Source organism: Uloborus diversus, chromosome 10 (assembly GCF_026930045.1).
Source record: "Uloborus diversus isolate 005 chromosome 10, Udiv.v.3.1, whole genome shotgun sequence".
Lineage (NCBI taxonomy): Eukaryota > Metazoa > Arthropoda > Arachnida > Araneae > Uloboridae > Uloborus > Uloborus diversus.
Window position 1 is genome coordinate 104,456,498 of NC_072740.1, and position 21,734 is coordinate 104,478,231.

Here is a 21,734-nt window from a genome sequence, read left to right on the forward strand (position 1 = left end):
TTAGTTTTGTAATAACAGATTGTATTAAATGACATTTTATGAACTTCTTTAATCCTATGGTGCGTCCACAACGATGAATTTGCTTTGCTGAATCCATTTTTTTAATTATGAGAAAAGTTAATGCGTATATTATTTTGCTTTCTGGTAATGGATTTAAGTATAGTTCATTAACTAATGCTAATTATTTATTCAATAGTTTAATTTTTACTGTTTTTCGTTCTCGAGAAACGATAAAATCAAGTCAATATGTTTGACGGCGTATTCTGGTATTTTATGAGAATAAGGCTTTCGATCTTGGACCCACCCCTTGCAAAATTCCTGTGTGCGCCACTGGTACACACATTTAACTCTAGAAATGAAAGGTATTGTTTTCGGTATAATAAAAGGATTAAGCAACCTCACATGGCGTTTGTTTTTCTTACTGTTACGATACACAAATTACTTATAATAATGTACACATTTTCTCTTTTCTTCTTTTTATTTTTTCCCGTGTTTTTACGATGCCATAAAAAATCTTGTACCCGTGAAAGATTATGGCGAAACCGCATATTAATAGGACAATTTGTTGCTTTTCTATGAATTTTCAAATTTTGTCGGGAATTTTAGGGCAAGCTCTAAATATGAAAGTTTTTAATTATAGATTCGTCCATTTCATTGCGACACAATCAATTATTGTTGTCGATTTTTAAGTTCCAATCCTTCATCATAATAAAGAGTCCGATAGTTTGTTACCTCCTTTTATCAGAGGTGCCGATCCTCACACGAGAAACGGCACCCCCCCCCCCCCCCCCCCCCCCCCCCCCCCCCCGAAGAAAGAAAAAGAAAACACCCCCCTAAAAGCAAGCTAAGTTTCGCAGTATGCGCCAGGTAAGTACAGTGCTGGTAAAAAAACTGCATCATCCTCGCATTTTACAACAATGGGATTATGTGAAAAGTTTTGGTCGACCGATTAACGATGAATATATGTGAAATTCTGCAACACTTATGAAATAAACATTTAACATCAGGAATTCGATAATTGCTTACGTAGATCGGGGCTGTTTCCAGGTCAAGGCAAACTGCTGACCCCATGCTCCATTTCTGAACCTGCGTGTGAGTTTAGAGAAAAAATTTACTTAACCCCATGTTGATTTAATTCTAATGGCAGGATAAAGGTTTTTAAATTGTTACTTACCAGTTTTGCCTTATGGCAAGGAGCAGAATAATCCTGGAAAATGACGTTTGGAACTGAAGTAATGTGATCCTGGATAGTAGGAAGCAATTTCTCCTCCAAAATGCCAATATACACCTGAGCGTATACTGTTCCTTGCACAAAATAAAGCCCGCCAACTCCTTGATCAGAAATACATCCCCAAATCATCTGTGATACGGGATGTTTGACTGTGTATTGAATGCTTGCTGTCTATTGCGGCGCAGGTGCTGCATTTTTTATACCACCACTGTACCCTGATTCCGTAGCTTTGCAAGAGCTGCAGGTAAGTGAGACGCGTTATTCTTGCCGGAATTTAGTCTGAACTACGGCCATAGTTGTAATAATGCTTTTAAAGTTTTATTGGTGCTACATCAGGTAAGTCATTCTTTATAAACATAGTTAAGTTTTCTGTGAAGGTTTCAGAGATATGGCTGGCTTTAACCGGGATGGTCTCTGAATTCGTCAGATTCCAGGATAATTTCACTAAACTTACCTACTGTTAGAGGAAAAATGTTCCTGTTTCTTGTACAATATCTTCCAAACAGAAATATGGCACATTAGTTTCCCATTATTATCCAGAATTTTTCTGAATTATTTTTACATTGTATAGGCGCAAAGAAAAAGCTCGTATTGTAACATTTTTAATTTATTTACAACAGCTGGAGTGCTGTTCTCTTTGACTTGATGACAGCGAGAGAAGTATACCCCCCAGAACAATCTTGGCAATCCTAGTTTGGTAAAACATCTAAGGTTATGGAGCAGAAGGTAAATTTTAGTTTTGATAATGCCTTTCGATGATCGTCAATATGCTTTTAATTTCTTAATTAGCATTTCTAAGAAGCAAGAAGTTGTTCAAAGCGATATGGATCACACACTTCATAAACACACACACCTTTTACGCGTCGTAAATGTATCAATACTCTCCGCTAAACCAACGGAAAACAAAGGTGGCGCGGCTACTCATTTCGTTCGTGCAATCTATTAGCTGAACTTCGTTTCAAAAAGAAACAAACAGTAAGCTTAATCCCGCAGTCACAATAGATATTAAAACAATGATACTACCCCAATTTATGAACGAAACGTAGCAAACCAGTTTTCTGCTGATACAGGATATCGGAAGGGTAGAAAAAATATTCACGAGTGCGATAGATATTCAGAGAGGGTGTTACGTAAACTTTAAAAATGTACCCAATCAAAAGACTGACGTTTCGGAAGTGACGCAAGTTCGTAGTAAATTTTTAAAAATGCAAAAAAAAAAAAAAAAAAAAAGAAAAGAAAAGAAAAAGTTTAAGTTTATAATTAATTTGAATTCTGAAATTTTGAATTCAAATTATGTTTTCGCAATCTAGAGTTGCGACATAACCCTACTTATTGGTTACTCACTTGTACTCACTTGTTTCTAGAAACGGCTCCTCTCCCTCATCTTGGGTGGTTACGTGTGTATAGTGTTGTGTATGTGTAGGCTTGTGTGTTTGCGTAGACCTGTGTGTATGTACGTTGGCGTGTGTGTATGTGTATGAGCGTGCGTGTGTGTAGGACATGGACGCCACCGGCCAGGAGAAGCGGCTACCGGGAGGGAGGAATCGCGCCTGTAGAAGACGATGGGGTTGAAAAAGGAACCACAGCGACAAAGACGGTCAAGTGAAAACAATTAGCAATTGTGATTGCTCAAAAAAAAAAAAAAATCCTATTGACATATAGCCCAGTAGTTGGCGAGTTGAGTACGGAAGTAATTGGTGGAGAGCTGGAAATTGCTTTTATCTATGCCGTATGGGTCTGGAATGACCATATTAATTTTCCCCCTTCTACTAAGAGGGTTTTAGCCGTTACGGCCAAATTAGTGACAAAAAACATCTGTTTTTTTTTTCATCGAAATAACAATAATTCAAAAATAGCCGTTCCAATGACCATACATTTAAGCAGATTACTTATAGAAATTGAAATTCTGAACAAAATCAATTTCTACAATATATATCTTGGTTAAATACTAAGCGCACAACATAATTTCAAAGCTAGGATAAAATCACTAATCAAGCGCTTCAAGCCAGAACGTACTTTTATCACTCCCACCGGCCTTCCTCGAGACCCCCTAGAATAAAACGCCGAAACTCTATAACACTTGGCGGTGTTTTCCTACCCACAGAAGCAGCTACACAGGTATGTATTCACCAAGTTGACTTACTAGATGTTGCTGAAAACAATTTATTTCATTACAACGTAACAAAGAAATGAAAAACATCCTATCTTCACACAGAACTCATTTTAGTTCTTCACTCTCAAAAATTCTTCCTTCAATTGACGGAAACTCTTTTGGCAGCAGTGCTGCCGGAATTTCCCGATATTTAAAGGAATTCCGTTTCTATTTTCTCCAGTAAAATGAAAGAACTTTCTTCCAAATTTTTTCCGTTGTAGAAGAAATATTTTTCGTCATTCGACAATTTTCCGATTTTTTTCTTCTCCGTTAAATGTGGGAAATTTTCCTTTATTTAAAGAAACGTCCGTTATGGTCGTTTCTGTTACATGAAGTCAACTTTTCGTTATTTGAAGAAACGTTCGTTATTTTTGTTTGTTACATGAATGATTTATTTCGTTGTTTGAAGAACGTCCGCTATGATCGTTTATGTCAGATGAAATTTTGCGTTATTTGAAGAACCTTTTTTTTCTGTTGAATGAGGTTTTTTATAAATATTTTTTGCAGATACTTGAAGTTGTATTTTTTATTTGTTCAAAACGTGAGTACATCAAACTGTCAAACCGCTAAAATCCCAAGTAAAAACTTAGACCCCCCTCCCCTGCTCCATCGCGCAAAAACTTTCCAAATATGCATACAAAAATCATTGAAATCATTAAAAAAAATTATTTAAAAATAACTTTTAATTTTTTAGTTTTAGAATGTGTTGCGAGTCCAAAATTTTCGAATCACAAATACACCTCAAATTCCATAAGAAAGTTCAAAAGTAGATTTCTCGTTGCTAAATATATTTATCAAAAATCTATTTTTATCACCTGAAAGCAGGTATCTTATTACATTGCGGTAATTTTTCAAAATGCAGGTTTCTTTCATGAAAGACGACAGATGGTGAAAGTTTCAAATTTTCAGCAACTTCATAAAAAATTTAAGAATATGAAAAATAGTTTGTGAAAAACGGCCATTTCGTGGAATGAGATAACCAATTTCAGATGCTGAAAACAAAATTGAGAAAAATTGATTCAATACTGGTAAACTTGAGATTTACTCACTCTGGTATTTTCCTGAAGTTCTATTTAAATAAGAACCTAAGAAATGCGCGCTGTAAAACATATATAAAGGACCTCAGCAAAAAGCTGTGCTTAGTATTGGAAGAAGATAAAGATATTTGTTTGGTATCACTTAGTAAAATACAAAAAGAATAGATTTACAGTAAGAGATTGTAGAGTTAACTTTATTTTTATAGGCATTTATACATATAGGTAATATTATCAACATCAGCAACGATTTCATTTCATTGGAAAACGAATCTTTTGCAAATTATTACAAAATAAAATCTCTTGAAAATTCAATTTTATTTATATTCTTGCATCAACTACCACCTTTATGGATATGAACAATTGACTAAAATAAAGAATTGAAATTAGTATTATATGATGAAAACTTAATAGATTTAATTCTGTTAAATATAATTGAGACTAGATAATTTAGAAATGGGTTTTTCACCCCAAATAAGAATATAGTTTCTCGACTTTTTTCTATTTGTCCAAAAAGTATGTTGAATATTTTATTCAAAATATTATAAAAATTATTTATAATTTTCAATCATAAAAATTACACTGACTAGATAAATAATAAATTTTAATTTAAGTTTTGAAATGATAAATTAAAATTTTAATTTCTGAAATTAATGTTTACAACATAAAGGTAAGCTTCTATACATAATTCTCTGAATAATGAAAAGGGAGAATAGCCAAATTTCTAATTAAGACATCCCGAAGATTATGTAAAAATATTACAACTTTGAAAAATAGGCATGAGCAAAGTATAAAAAAGACCAGCCAATTTTTTTTTTTTTTTTTTTGCTTGCTTACTTGAGCAAAAGATTTCTAGTAAGGTACCTTTGATCTATATTTCAGTTTTATATTGTTTTTAGCTTTCTAGTAATATGGCAACATTGCCCATATAGTTTGAATCTATATCACTGTAGTTTTCTGTGCAGCTGAATTTCTTTTCGCAAAGCAACAAATTTGAGATAATACATGTTGAAGAGTAATTTAAAGTATTAAAAGTATTTTACATCCATTAACTTTGAACCAACAATGTAGTTTTAGTTGTAATAGCATGTAATTAAAATAAAGCTAATCCCATAATAAACACTGTAAAGTAGTACAGAATTATCGGCAATAATTTCCAATGTAGCAAAATTAGCATTTAGATAGCGACTTCTGACATGTTTATTCATTCATATTTACTAATTTATTAACATTTCTTCAATAAAAATTTTAAGTATCTTTTAATTTTTAAATTACTATTTTTTAGCTGAATCATTTCTTCTGCCAATTTTATTAGTTTCAGCAGGGAACATAATGTTTTTCACAAAGAAAGCAAGAAAAACCTATTAAAAAAAAAAAAAATCTTAGGGTCTTGTGTAAAACCCCAAATATATTTTTTGTGAGTTCTGAGCCACTAAGGATATTTTTTGTGCAGTAATTTTTTAAAAAAATGACACTTTAAACAAAAGCATGATTCGCAAGGGTTATTGTATATCAAATCACAACTGAATGGGGTCGTTTCCTAAATTTGAAAGTATTTTTTTTTTCTGAAAGAGCATGCTTAAAAACATAGTATTTGACCATTTTTAAAATAATTTGACAAAGTTTACTTTAAAAAAAATATATTTAAATTGATGCGCAGACTCAGTTTCATTTTTTAGTCTTCGGCCCATGACATCACACATGATGATGAACTGCTATTCACTGTTGCCATTCGCGCAGAGCATAATATTTAATTTGCTTCTTTACTCACATGTATGTTAACGATAAGGTTGATAACAAGCGTGGGGCGCAATATTATATTTGCTTCTTGGTTATCATAAGGTGGAATTGCAGTAAACAGCAAGTGTACGCATTCAGAGCGCCAGTGGAATACGTGCGTTCATCATTTGTGACGTCATAAAGACCATGCTTTGTTTGAAAAATCGGACATTTAAAAAAAATCATTAAAAAATAACTGCTGGAAAAATGAAAGTATTTTCTGGGTCCATGTTACTATTATTATTTTTTTTTGCTCATTCTATCAACTTCAGTGACTAAAAGTAGTACTGTTGACTTAAGGAAACAACCTCATTGTTTAATCAGTTAAGAATAACATTCCCAATATCAGCTGGTCCTAAAACTTTAATTAAAGTTTTCGTTTAATAATGATTAAGTTGCAGAACATTAATGAAGAAACTATTCTTAAAATATTTCGAATACAGTATATTCTCGATATCACGAAATCGAAGGGACGGTAAAAAAGTTCGAGATATCACGTTTGAGAAAACAAGGTCAAAATCATAATCAAAAAATATTCTAAAAATTAGTCACAATAGTTAAAAACAAGTGTAAATATGTAATAAAAATTTAAAAAAGTGTTAATACAATAACAAAATTTTTCTCTTCTAAATAAGCCAAAAATAATAGAGAAAAAAGTTCGCTCCAAAGAAGTAGCAAAATGTAATGATTTACCATGACTGATTAAAGATATGGATCACGGGACGCGGGAGCGGAAACCAAGTATGAGTACTTGGCCAATTCACCAAGTTCTCATACTTGACCAAATTTTGATGAGGTACTCAGCTTAGTAGAGTACATAGATTTCTTTGACCACCTCCCCTCCCCGGTTCCGTAGGTTTTTTTTTTTTAATTTTTAAGAAAACGTTATTTTATTTTAAAATGTGTTTCCTCCCCTCGCGAGGGTGCTATGTATGCCACTGACTTTAACAATACCAGGTAGTTGTAAAAAATTAAATATTGCTCAATACACATTTTTCAATTAATAAAAAAGTACGAGTATTTCAGGGTTGCCACTCAATTTTGGAAAAAAAAAAATCCCTGCGTTTTCCCTGTATGCAGCATTACAAACAAGTGTACACTGATATTTAAAAAAGAACATTAATGTTTTGATATTTTAATCACAGGAGGAAAAAGTACCAAATAAAAATATAAAAATAAGGATAATTTGAATAAATTAAACTTTTTACACGAGAAGAAAAAAAAAAGCCTTCTTGTAACCATTCATTACTTGAACTTCTAAAAATAAAAGTTAAGTAGAATAATGAATATTAATGACTAATTTTATGCTCTCGAAATTAAACTAGCATAAAATTGAAGACGCAGGTCAAATAAAACAACACATAATTTTTGTTTTTATGATATACATTTTAATATTTACTAAAGGAAAGTAAATTACTAATTTTTATTTCATTTTACGAATGAACTTGATTAATATTATTATTTATTTTGGTAGTTTATACATTTGGGCATTGATTTTGTAATTTAAATTTAAAAACTCCCTGCATTTTCCAGATTTTAGAGGAAAATTTCAAAATTCCCTGCATTTTCGCTGTTATTTTGTTGATTTTTGAAATTCCTGTATTTTCCATGTTTCTTCAAGTTTCCCTGTGGCGTGTCAACCCTGTATTTGTAACGACAAATAAAAAAAAAATGGATGGATATCTTTACATCCATAAGTTTACCTTTTGTGAATTGAAAAAAAGCTTTGCTTGTAATGCCGATACATGTGCCAGCAATGCTCCTGAACATTTGTATTTTTAACATTGTTTTATTTGCTTAAAAGCATTATTCATGTTTGGCGGATGACTAGAACTACAATTGATTCATATAATTCGTATTAATTCCATCTTGATTAATCATTTCTTTCATTTATTTGTTTTTAATTAAAAATAACCTTTTTTGGAAAAATTTTGACATAAACAAAATATTTCAAATAAAATCGAATTTTAGCTGGAATTTGTTTTAAAAATTATTATATGGAGGCCTATATAGCTATTCATATGAGTTCAAAATTTATCACGTCGTATGTCAATGGTTCATTTAAAACATAATTGGTCGAGTACTCTGCACTCTACCAATAGTTCAGTCAATAAGTAGAAAAAACGGGCTTGCCTTACAAAAAATGGGGTCAAAGATATTTTTTTTCAAATTTATATATGCTAGTGCCAATATGAAAAAACCAAGTTATCCAACACGAAAGACCTCGGGAGAAGTTTTGGGGTCCGAAACCCCCCAAAAATTTGTGACTTTTTGTAGTATTTTCAAAATATCTCAAAAATGGTTAAAATTACAAAAAAAAAAAACTTCCAATGCAGATGTTAAAGAGGATTAAATTTCCTTCAACTTTTGTCCTTACAACATTTTTGTAGCATGAAAAGCAAGTGAGTTACAGCTTCTTGAAAGTCACACTTTTTCTGAACCCCTCAGCGAAGTGCGTGAAAGCGCATCGGATAACGGAGGAAACGAGCTGATGTCATGACTTCCTTTTACTCCAAGTTAATGTCATTTCCCCACCATTGGCAATTTTAATGTGATTCAATTGCTTACTCTCTAAATATCACCAACAGTGGCCAAATTAAAATCAAATTTAAAATTTTAAAAAATCGCCAAATTTCTCGCCAAGTTGGCGACAAAACTTGGCGTCCTAAAGACTGGCGATATATCGCCAAATGTCCGACAAATTATGACACAACTTGAGTTTACATCGAAATTAACAATAATTTCCCCCCAAAAAGGGGCAAAAGACCCCCTTAGAAATATCCGAATGCAACCAACATTAAAGGTAAACTAGGTCTCACTAGGAGTCTACGTACCAAATTTCAACTTTCTAGGACATACCGTTTTTGAGTTATGCGAGATACATACACACATGCACACATACACACATACATACGTACATACGGACGTCACGAGAAAATTCGTTGTAATTAACTCGGGGGTTGTCGAAATGGATATTTCGAGTGTCTGTAGGTTCCTAGGCATATATCCACGTGTGGTCGGGTCGAAAGAAAAACTCAACAATCATTCGGGGGTGAGAAAAATGGAAATTAAGGCCGATTTTTGAGTGAAATTTTTTTTGTGAATACAATACTTCCTTTTTTGTAAAAGGAAGTAAAGAGGAGAAACGCCGGCCTTGGAAATCGTTTGTCTTTCGCAGCTGAGAGTAAATGCCTTCGTTCCCTTTAACTTAAAGAAAACACACTAATTCTATCCCCTCCCCCTTTTTTTTTCCAAATGCGGTGCATCCGACTCAATAGCTACTCATGTTGGTCACTTCAGAGTTCGAGCGAGAGCATGTTTTATCAATCTGTGTGTTCTGTATTAAATTTTTTCCCCCTAGAAATGATTACGCCTGACCAAGGTGGTTTTTTTTTTTTTTTTTTTTTTTTTGAAATCAGTTTGAATGAATGTGAAATTAAGATTGTGAAGGAGAAGGGAAAAGAAAATATTCAATGATGCAGTGCAAAACGTCAAAATGAAGAACATCGGCGTTTTTGAAGGACTTAAAAGAAGTGACAATTCACACTGCCTGTCATAAATGCTAAATCAATGAGAAATCAATCTCTTCCCTTGAAGTAATGGTTGAAACTAGCATGTTAACTAAATTCCTCAAGAAAGATTTCTGACAAATTATAACAACAATAATCGTCTTATTCAACTTCTTGAGACATATTTCGAAGAGTGTGGCTTTGAAGTCATGCAGACTCAAGAAGATGCCGATTTACTGCTCTTTCAAAGGCAAAGGAAATTGAAAAGGTTGTTATAATGGGCGAGAGGCTATAGATCTGTTGGTGCTGATGACAGCTTTAGGACAGCCTTTCAGCAGCTTTTAAAACCTGGAAGAGGGAATGCTTGTGATTTGTTTTTTCCCCCAATAAATCCCTTAATTTTGACCCCAGCAATATTCTTTTCACCCATGCGTTTAGTGGGTGTGATACGACTTCGGCAATCTTTGGCCAAGGCAAAATTAAGTTGTACAACATGTTCAAAAAAAACTCCTAAAATTAAGGAAGCTATTGAAGTATTTATGGACCCAATAAGTCATCATGATACCGTAGCTGTAGCTGGAGAAAACATTTTGAAAATATTATACACAGGTGACGTAAAGTATTTGAACCTATCTTTGGATACTTTGCGATTTCATCTTTTTATAAAACTAGTATACAGGGCTAAAATAAATCTTGCAGGGCTACTTCCAACGTGGGGGGGGGGGGGGCGATGCTGGATGTTATCATTCATATCGGTGCTACCACCAAATTCAAAGGTGGTTGGGCAAAATAATTGATCTAGAGAAATGGGGTTGGGGACGCAGAATGTAAGGTCTAATACCTGTTGACACGAAAAGAGATTCAGTTACTCAGAATCTTTTGAAGATTGTACCTTGTACCTGCAAGAAAAATTGTACTGGAGCCTGTTCTTGTCGCAAGGTAGGTTTAAGATGCTCCAGCGCGTGCAAACACTGCAGTGGCACAAATTGTGAAACTGTTGCAGAAATTTTATCTTTGGATGAGACTGCCGAAGAAGATGATTTGTTCCAGGAGCTTTTGGAATCACCGCAACAAGGAGATGAACAATAAAAGGACCACAGCTTCTTTCTACCCCCTACAGATTCTGAACCGGGAGAACCTGGGCCTTCAAAACGGCTTCTAAGAAGATAAACAGCGTATTTTGTTGTCCTTTCTCTATTTGCTTTAAGGTCGAATGAACTTCCCTTGTAATTTAAATGTATGTATTAAGCTTTTACAGTTGGATTTTCATTTTGAAAGGTAATTCTTTTGGGTTTTTCATGCCTCAAAAAGTCAGTTTCTGCAGAATTTTTTCACAGTGTTCATTACGTATTACTACTGTGCCTTCAATTATGCATTATTATGTCTATTGTTTGCTTATTATCGCCCTAATATTTATTCATTCATATTTATATTCAAATATCGCATTTTCGCTTGTATTAGAATAGATGGTACGAATTATGTGCTTTAAATGAATGTGAAGATTATGTAATTCAATTACAAACTGCAATATAAATCATATGTTATTGGAGTCTGATGAAGACTACCTCTGTCAGACCAGAAATATTAGTTCATGAGCGGTGGGGGAGAGTTTATTATTATTATTGTATCAGAGCATAGGATGCATGATTTTGTTGATTGTGTTTGCTTATTAGCTGCCTAATATTCATTCCTTAACATTAATATTTAAAAATGGCGTCTTTGTTTGCAATAATTAGACTAGAATGTTCGAATTATGTGCCTCAAATGAATGTATATCTTGTGTAATCCAGTTACCAACTGCAATATATCATCTGTTATTGGAGTCTGTTGCAGACTACCTCTGTCAGATCAGAAATGTTAGTCCATGAGCAGTATGGAAGGTTTTTTTATTACTGCATCGTCGTATGTGCTTTAAACGAATGAGTATATATGTATTTCAGTTTCATAATACATAGTCTGTTTTTGAACCCTAGTGTTAACTAATTTATCAGCCAGAATTGCTACTCTGTGTCCTTCGGAGGGGGGGGGGGGAGGAAGAAACTCAAATTTCTCAAACTGTCGATAAACTCTCCTGAAACTAAAGTTTCTATTCAAGTTCTAATAATTATGACGCCTTGCTTTCATTGTGAAAGCTTTTTTTTTTTCGGAGTGGAGGAAAATGGCCTATTTTCAAAGAGCTATAGCAAACTTGCTATTTGTGCTACAAAAAAGTTGTAAATACAAAAGTTGTAGGAAATTTTATGTTCTTTAAATTTTACATTTAATACTTTTTTTAAGTTGAACCATTTCGGAGATATTTTGAAAAAAAGAAAAAAAGTCCTAAATTTTTGGGGGTTTTCGGCCCCCAAAAGTTCTTCCGCGGTCTTTCGTGTTGGATAACTTGGTTTTTTCATGTCGGCACCAATATGTACAAATTAAAATAAAAAAAAAACTTTGACCCCATTTTTTGCAAGGTAAAATGTATCTATTGACTGGACTACAAAACGATATTTGGTACATCTCTACTTAATATTTCCTATAAGTGTAAAACTTCAAAAAAATAAAATACTGCTAAATTTAATATACTAAGTGTTTCCTTCCATATGTTATTGATCACCTTTTCTACCTTTTACGAAATGAATTTAATATTTAATAGAAACATATTTAATATACAAAATTTGCAGTTAAATTGACTTTTGAGCACTTGGTGGTATAAATGAAAAATTATCACATAAGCTTTGTGCTACAATATGATTAAAGTGAAAAACCACCGAAATAAAGCACAAATTGTGAAGAAAATACAGCATATAGCTATTTCAAGGCTACAATGGAGCCTCTTCAACAGTGCAAAAAGCTCACCAACACAACCGAAAGTTGTGAGAGAACTGACAGCAACCTGCTTTATTTACGTTGGTTTTTCACTTTAATCATACTTGGTAGTATACTGTGAACTTATTTTTTTCTGGTTAATGTTTCATATTTAAATGAATTAGTTGTAGTAAGGTTAATATAATATCAATGTGTTGCAAGACTAAAATCGAGTATTCGGTGCCTCCCTAGTTAAAAATCTATAATGATGCTAAAATTATAAATATTCAGTTGATGCTGTTTCAACATTACATTACCTGGTTTTTTTCATAAATTTGAATATTGAAAAATGTAGCAAAGTACTTCAATGCAAAAAGCAACAATCAACATATGGTCAAAAAGGGGTTTGGATATTAATCCCATAAAAATTTTCCCTTAACATTCTGAAAAAATATCACTGACACAAATAGTAATGTTTTATAACAGTGGAATTGTTGACTGAAATGGATCTTTTCTAATTGTTTTAGTTACAATTTGATTTGTATTTAAATTGCTATATAACTTTTTAACCAGTGATGTTCCCATCAATTTTTCGGAGTGTATATTTCCAGTAATCCATTACGCACAATTTATGTATGTGATCATATACATAGAATGTCATAATATGAAAATTTATGAAGCTTGGGGGTATACGCTATATGTCCAATAAATGAGAGTATACGGCGTAAATGGAGTATTACCTATGGGAACATCACTGTTTCTAATTAGTATTTCTATTCTAATTATCACTTCATTCGATTACATAAACAATTATCCCTAATTTGAGTTTTCACCTACATATGCATATTTGTTTTACACGCAAATTTCTGAAACCAAGTTTTGAAACCAAAAATAATGCTACTTGAAATTTAATTCATTTGAACTGAATTCAATTCATTTCAAATTAATATCCTGTTCGATTTCCAACTGCAATTTTACTATGACACGAAAAATTATTAGTTGTAATTGAGGCAAAGATATTAAGTGTTGATGGTTTCTAGCTCTGAATTTAGCGCACCAAAACAGGAATTATATTTATTCTATCCATCATAAAAAATACTAAAAACAGAATTTTTCTCTTGTTAATGCCTTAATCACAAACAGTAAAAAGACTTTTGTATTAGCTATATTCATTTTCAGCAAGTCTAATAGTTGAAAAAATAACACCCTCGTTTGAACTATCAGGCCCGGATCTACCTACCTTTATACCACAGCAAGGGGGAAGGGGGGGTGGGGGCTGCACGCCTCAGAGGGGACCACATCAAAAGAAAATAAATAAATACAAAATAAATCATTAAATCTGCAAACAAGTCTTTTGACAGTTCAATACATTTTTCAATGTTTTGGTACAACTGTGAAAAAAAAATTAATTACATTATTAAAGCACATAAGGAAGGAAGGTGGGGGGGGGGGAGGGTAATGTAAAGTTATGAGCCGCTTTCTTGCTGATATAACTTATTAATAAAATGAGTTTCTAAAAATCACTATAAAAGCTCCACACAGCTACCCAGAAGCGTTTAAACAAGTTAAAAACCTTTAAATAGTAATAATAAATAAATAAAACATTTAAATAAATGAATTCAAAATTTAAGTAAAAATATTGAAGCTGTTAAAAAAACGTACAGCAATCATTTTTGGAGGGGGGAATAGAGCAATTTAGTGGGCGGTTAGGAGCCCTACTGATATTTGGCTGGGGGCCCCAACATTTACAGATCCGGGCCTGTGAATTAAAAATGAAAATAAGAATCAAATTCTTTGATACAGATTATTTTTAATTTCATAATACAAGGAAAATATTTTTCATCGATAGATAAATTTAAAAGATTCGTTTAAATTTACTTATAAATTATTTCAAGTAATGTAAACAAAGATTTTTTCTAACTAGCATAGGCGAATTTGTATTATCATTTTCAACAAAGACAACCTTTTGTTAAAACGAAATTACACTGCTTTTATTGAATTTCTTCAACAAAAACCTTTCTCAACTCTTATTGGAAGGTTTACAAAAGAAACATTTTTGTTTCGCTACTGTAAAATCAATTTACGTAAAGACTTTTAATATGGAAAGAACGTGCTCTCAACCACGATTTGACTTCCAAAACAATTATTTAGGTTCAATGCAAATCTTTTTTAGTAAGCTCAAATAAAAGTACGTTTTGAAGCTTCGCATAAACCCTGTAGTGTTCCTGTTCAATATAAATAGAAACTTTGTTTTGATACAAATTTAAATGTGGCGGCGTCAATTCATCTGCGAATTTAAGAAACTTTTTTTTCAAGCTATATTACGTACTGCTTCCAAGTAAAAAGGAACAATACATATTTATAGAATCAAATTCTAAAGTAAGTACTCACCCAATACCCAAACGGATTAATTACTCCTACAGACGATTCTTTTTGAAATCACAAATTTCACATGGCCGTTCTCAGCTCTTCGGCAGGCGTTTGGCAGGTCAGTCGACGGCAAGTGAAGAACGATAAAATGTTAAGTATGCATGCGCGCACTGACTTGACGAAAAGTTTCCATGTTTTTGCGATAAATGACGGATAAATACCGCTTTTCGCAAAACGGATATTTCTCGTCGAAAAATGAGGGAAAATGTAGCGTATAAAAACGGATTTTTTTGAGAATTCAGTCAACAACAATTTCAAAATGATCATATTTATTGGTCGCTTCAGTTTACTTATGTTGTGGTAAGTCTTGTGCCAGAAAGGCTGGCAATGTGTGGTGCGCTGCTTAACTTTTCCAACTGTACCATAATTTGGTGTGAAGTCCGACTTTCACAGTGTACACATGCAATAAGAACCCATTAATAGGGTATGCAACCATTCATAATACAAAAAACAGTAACACAAAGGACGGACAAGGAAAGGAGAGAGAAAGTACATCCTGCCTGAGCCGGGATTCGAATCCGGGTCCTCCCCATTGCAGTTCGACTCCTTTGACCACGAGAAGGGGCATGTGGCTTCAGCTTAGTTATCATTGCTGTTTATGAAAACACAACTCTTGAAGCAGTTTTAACTACTATTTCTGTCGTGGTAAATTCCAGTGTTCCCAGTAAAAACCAAACCCTGGCGGTACACGCACTTATTTTTTTTTTAAATTAACTATCGTAAAATATCACTGGTGTGTCACTTTTGCATTAATTCACACTCGATATTTGCTCTAATCGTGTACTTTCTTTTTCCAGCTCAAATTGAACAAGACGTCTGGAGCTATAAACGAACTAAATGATGAGGAGAAACGTAATGTGGAGAAACGTAATGAGGAGAAACGTAAAGAGGAGAAACGTAAAGAGGAAAAACGTAAAGAAAGGGCACTTGCTGCTGGTGGAGCCGTGGCCCCGAATAGAAGGTCACAACCTCTTGAAAACGCTGCTTTAGGTGGCTCTCCCAGTGCAGAATGTTTTGGAGAGCAAAAATATGTATATATCGCTGAAAAGGCTTCATGGGAGCTAACTTTTTGAACTGTAAAAGTGTAATTCAAAAAATAAAATAAATATATATAAATACAGTGAAAGCATTTTTTCTTATTTTTGTAAGCAGAGTATTCTCACATATAGTCATTGAATCCTCAAATATGTATGTCTATACTAATATTATAAAGAGATAGAGAGAGGATTTGTGTTTATGTTTATATGTTCGAGGTAATATCCGGAACCATTGCAACTATTTGAAAAATTCTTTCACTACATGAAAGGTGCATTCGCACTGAGTGCCCTCGGCTATAAATTATACATATATGTATTCATACTAAATTTTTAAACCAATAGCTTGTCTTCGCTACCAGTTTACGTTTCGTACGGTTTTGTGCGTAAAAACGAACACCGATTGTAACGCATATCAAAGTCGGGATGGATAAAGCTTTCTCATCGATCTAGAACGCAGAGGGATGACATCATAAGAACCGTCTAAAGCTTTGCTTGTGAATGCTGAGGGATGACATCATGAGAGTCGCCCAAATGATCGCTGAGGGATGTGATTATGAGAACCGCCTGAAGCTTTGCTTGAATTTTAAATGTCAATGTAAATATTAGGAAAAGTGACAATTTGATCATGGACATTTTCCGATTTCTGAAGACACTCAGAAATTAAAGTTAATAGGGTAGTTTAGCTACACATCTGTAGTAGTTTTTTTAGAAATTAAGTGTAAGGTCAAAGTGAACATTTAACCCAATTTTAGAGAGGGATTGTATTTAATTGTTACATATGTGATGCGAATGTTACAGATCTGACGACAATTACAAATTTGTATTTATCTGGGCATGATATATTGCCTGTATCATTTTTAAGTAATCTATACTAATATTATAAAGAGAGAGAGAGAGAGCGTATGTATGTTTATATGTCCCGAGTAACCTCCTGAGCTACTGCACCTATTTGAAAAAATTTCTTAACTATATGAAAGGTGCACTCTTACTGAGTGACATAGACTAATAATTATGCATATATGTCTTTATATTAAGTTTTAAAACAAATAAGTTTTCTTCGCTACCAGTTTTTATTTAGTACTGCTTCGTTTTTATACACGTAAAATCCAGTCATGATGAAATACAAATAACTGGCAAAATGTTCTCTTCAAGCGGCTTGCTGAAGGTTGGAGCCAAAAGAGAATTAAAATAACGTTGTCGGCCGAAGAACCATCAAGAGCTTTAAATGAATATGAGTTTAGGATTCAAAAAGTTGCAATATCGCATACATTACGGTATATTCTTTAAGATTTTATATTCAAGCTAAAATCAAAATGAAAAACATCTGCTAATGAATTTACGTAAGCATATTTAGTTTAGAAAATTCTTAAGTTAAGGAATAACCGCGTATAATTACTGTTCCTTTAAATCGTTAACGAACAAATAACACTTAGTACGAAATAAATTGGCAAAGAAGAGGAAAAAAGAAGTAAAAATGAAGTGTGTGTGTGTGTGGAGATTTATTCTTCATCATGACCGAAAGAAATTCCAAAAACAAAATGTAGACACATGTAAAAAAAGTAAGTTTTCCGAAGAAAACAAGTACAAGAGGTAGAAAGACATCCCGGAATAGAGAAAAACGCACCTCTTTGTAGAATATACCATATTCATCCTTCTTCCTGATCGGAATTTTTTTTTATTTAGGATTTTTTTGGAATATTTTCGCGGTTTCATAGTATACATTTTCATAGTATTTTGACAATTAATAGACAGGTCTTGCCCACAAGTCAAGCAACATGAATAGACCTTGGTCTTTTGAAGGACTAAACCATTGGGAGCAAACCTTACTTGATGCATGCAACTTTCTAACTCCGCTCCTAAACGTAGGGAGTTGTTTGTAACAATTTTACTATTAAATCAACTTTTTGATCTTTTTTCTTTATCAAACATTTAAAAAAATATCTCTGTGACCACATATTGTAAGTAGAGGTAAAATAGAGAGAAAGGACTATGATTGTTCGCTAATGTCAAACGAATTAAACCAAAGTCTAATTTAAATAAAAGGCGAAAATTTAACAATGAAGGGAAGAGTCAACAGGAAGTCTGCTTTAAACACATAACCAAAATAGTAACCGATCAGCGACTCGCCTATGATACCAGAACGCAAATTAATCTTTATCGGCATACCCGGCAGAACTGAAAAAAGTTCTGAAAATTTTACAATGGCCAACATCAACAGGCAGACTCAAGATGTACGTTTGGGTTTCTTTTTTTTTTGAAACTAGATTGCAACAATTTTACGTAGCGGTGGAAAAACTGACCACTCCAAATTTATTCTACTTTGAACGTCTATGTTATGAAGTATTACAATTGCGCACATTACTTACTGCATATATTAATTTTATTTTTGATGCTTGCTTCATTCATTACGAAAAAACGTTTAAAAAAGTATTGGCGGCGCTAGACGAAAAGCTAGACTGAAATTTATCCTAAATTAATACATTTAGAATACAAAAAAAGAGTAATAAACTCTAGAACGCATTGAAAAATGTGGTTGGGGAGGAAGAAAAACGAAAGTTTCAAGGAATTAAATAAAGAAATGAATAAAATAAATTTCAGATGCTAAATACAATCTGTGATTGTGAAAACTTAAATTTTTCACAAAAAAAGTCGTATTATTTATTTGTGTGGGTTCTTGTGTACTGATTCTTCAAATTTGTTTTCACGCGTTTCCGAGCTCTGTTTCAGAGAAGAGTGAAAGTGATGCTGCCATCTGGAGAGCAATAATGCAGTAATTTCATTTTCTGTTCGCGGGAGCCTTGGGTGCAGAAAATTTTGGGGTTAACCTCAACCAGTGGCGTAAAGGTGTTTCCAGCGGAGGGGGTGTCATGGCGGAAATTATGTCAATGAAATGTTTAGGAGGGGGTTGTTTTCAAGGGTATTTTTCTCTCTCTTTTTTTTTTTTTTTGAAAAAGGTCTTTCGACGCCTTTGCAGACTTTAAGGCGGGGGGGGGGGGGGGGCTTGCTCTGATTGTAGGATAAGCTAGATAATTTTCTCTTTATTTATAAAAACTTTTGCTACAATAGCTTACTTAAGAGGATTCTTTGGATATGCTTATTAAAGACTCGTAAAAGAGGACTAACGCAAGATGAAATTTTTAAATGTCCAATTCCTAGACGTTCTAGATCACATGGCAAAGAAATACTTTCTACATATTTTCTATAATATTTTGGACTGAGCATTTACACTTGCGTGAATTTTGTTAAAGTAAGTTTCAAAATAAGGTATCAGCAGATTTTCTTTTTTACGTTTAGCAGAAGAACTTAGAAGGGAATACATATTGAGTAAAAACAAATTTGTTCAATCTCCAAGTAGATTTGAATGAAAAGAAGTTGAGGGGGCTCAGTAGAGCCAAACACTGCGACCAGAGGTCTATTGTAATAAACCCCAAACAGAAGTCCTAGAAACACTGTAAAAAAATTCGGAAACGTTACTGAGTATTCCCGTGTAACGTTTTGGGACTATAATAGTTTTTATACACTTCCTGGAAAAATCAAGTATCATTGTCAAAACGTTTCCTGAATTGTTACAACTTGCACGATATTGAATCTCATTTTTTCATACTTCGGGTGCCTTAATAAATCACTAATGTTCCATCAAACTTAGATTGAATCTTTTTTCCGGCCAGTACAGTCATTTCACGAAATAAGCATCAAACAATGATTTTAAGGTTTGAGAAACACGTAATTAGACATTGTTCTGCTGAAACAAATAGTTTAAACTCGTAATTAGCAGTTAGTTTGGTTTTGAAAATATTGTTCAGTATATCAACATTACTCTCAGAATTCATTCTGCCCTGAACAAAAAATGTTGGTATAGTTTCCGTCCAATGAGAAACTTCCTCAAACCATTACTGAGCCGCCTCTAAATGAAACGTTTTAAGATTTTTTTTCCTTCACAGAGATCGTAGCAGAAATAACATAAATCATCTAGTTCATCCTTATAATTTTTGTTTTCATCGAAAAACATTAATTTTTCGAAAATTTTACCCATAATACCGAATTATTTGGCACGCTCATCCCTTGGTTCTTTTATGAACATTTTTAAGAGTCTGTCATGACATTAGTTTTACATCATGAATTTTTTTTTTTTTTAAATCTTTTTGTAATGGATGCTGAAGATTTCGAGCACTGTGTCGTAGCTTGAATTTCCATCTAATATCTCTTGATGTTTGTTTTTTGGAGCAAGCTCGTCTTTTATCATAACTAGCTTCACACACACACATAAACAGAAGATTTGCTACTTTTTCGTCTTTGTTGACCTTATTTGCCGGAATTTTTGAGAAAGCTCTGAATGAATTACATCTATCCATTCAAATTTGTTGCGATTTGACGTGCAGTACGTCTTGAAATTTTTCAAGCATCCACTTTCCTTTTTTTTAATAGTCTTTAAGTTTTGTACTTATCGGGATGACTGTAAAATTAGTATGTGATTTTCCTAAACGCTTACTGAGCATTTATATAGTTATGTAGCACAGTTTGCAGAGCAAAAAACATGCAAATTTTGCTTTTTAGAACACAAGATTCGAATCGTCCTTATAATTTTTTCCATATCACACGTATGTCTAAACTCAAACTTCCTTACAAACAAGAAATTCCTTTGTATTTCCAATAAAAATTATAAAAAAAAGTTTTATTTCCTATTAGTTACTAGTCATAAAATTTGTATAACTTTTTGACCAAATGCAGCGAATATTTGGTGGTTTTTCATTTTTCCTTATAATTTTGACAACCACTGTACATATGTGTCGACTTTGTACACGGAAAACTAGAAAGATTAACTTGTGTAAAAATTGCTGCGCAGACGAATAATCTTGCAAACACAATCATTTTTTTTATTTTTACCCTTAGTAAACAAAAGTTACCATTAATCTATTTAAATACTTGAGTCGAAACTGTTTTCTGAAAATCTTTGAAAATTCATTTATTTAATTTACTAAAAAATACCGGGGGCAAGTTTCCTTTTTATGAAAAATATTAGCCGTTTAAATTTAAATGCATTCCAAAAAAGGTGCCTTAAATCCTGGCAAATGTAAGTCACATTTTCGATATTTTGCAGGAGAGCGTAAAAAAGGTATGTTAGGTGTATAGGGCCGTGGTAGTCCGATCGGTAGAGTGTTGGATTCGGGGCCGGAGGGTCCGGGGTTCGAACCTCGATGGTCGAAGACCCACCGTCGTCATTAAAGGGGACTGGGCGACGTTAAATATGCTCGTGGTCTCAATGTCCTCCAAGTGAAACGATACCTCTGGGGGTGCTAGTACTAGGTAGCTATTAGCTCCTGGACTAGTTCTAAATTCTCATTAACTGTTCGATCCGGTGATGGTGCTGCCATCTATCGGTATATAAAATAATGGAGGCAAGGCACTTAGTATGCAGTCCTCGACATTAATACAGTTGTAGTCAGTTGTGACTCTGAGTAGGAATAGGAATAGGTGTATACAAAGGATGGGACTCGTGGCTTATTAAAACATTTGTAAATAATGAACATAAAGGGTTTTAAAAAAAATACATAATTAAGTTGTTATGGCTCAATGCGGAATGGGATTCTACGTGCAATACAGTAATAACCGGAAAATAACAATTTCTGGGCACGCTAGTACTCTTCTCAAGTAGATATATAAGAAAGACATGTTTAAAATTGATACATAATTCTATGTACACAGTTAAAGGACCATTAAGTTCAAAAAACCCATGATATTAGCAACTCATCAGATGTTTCAAATTTCTGAGGATTT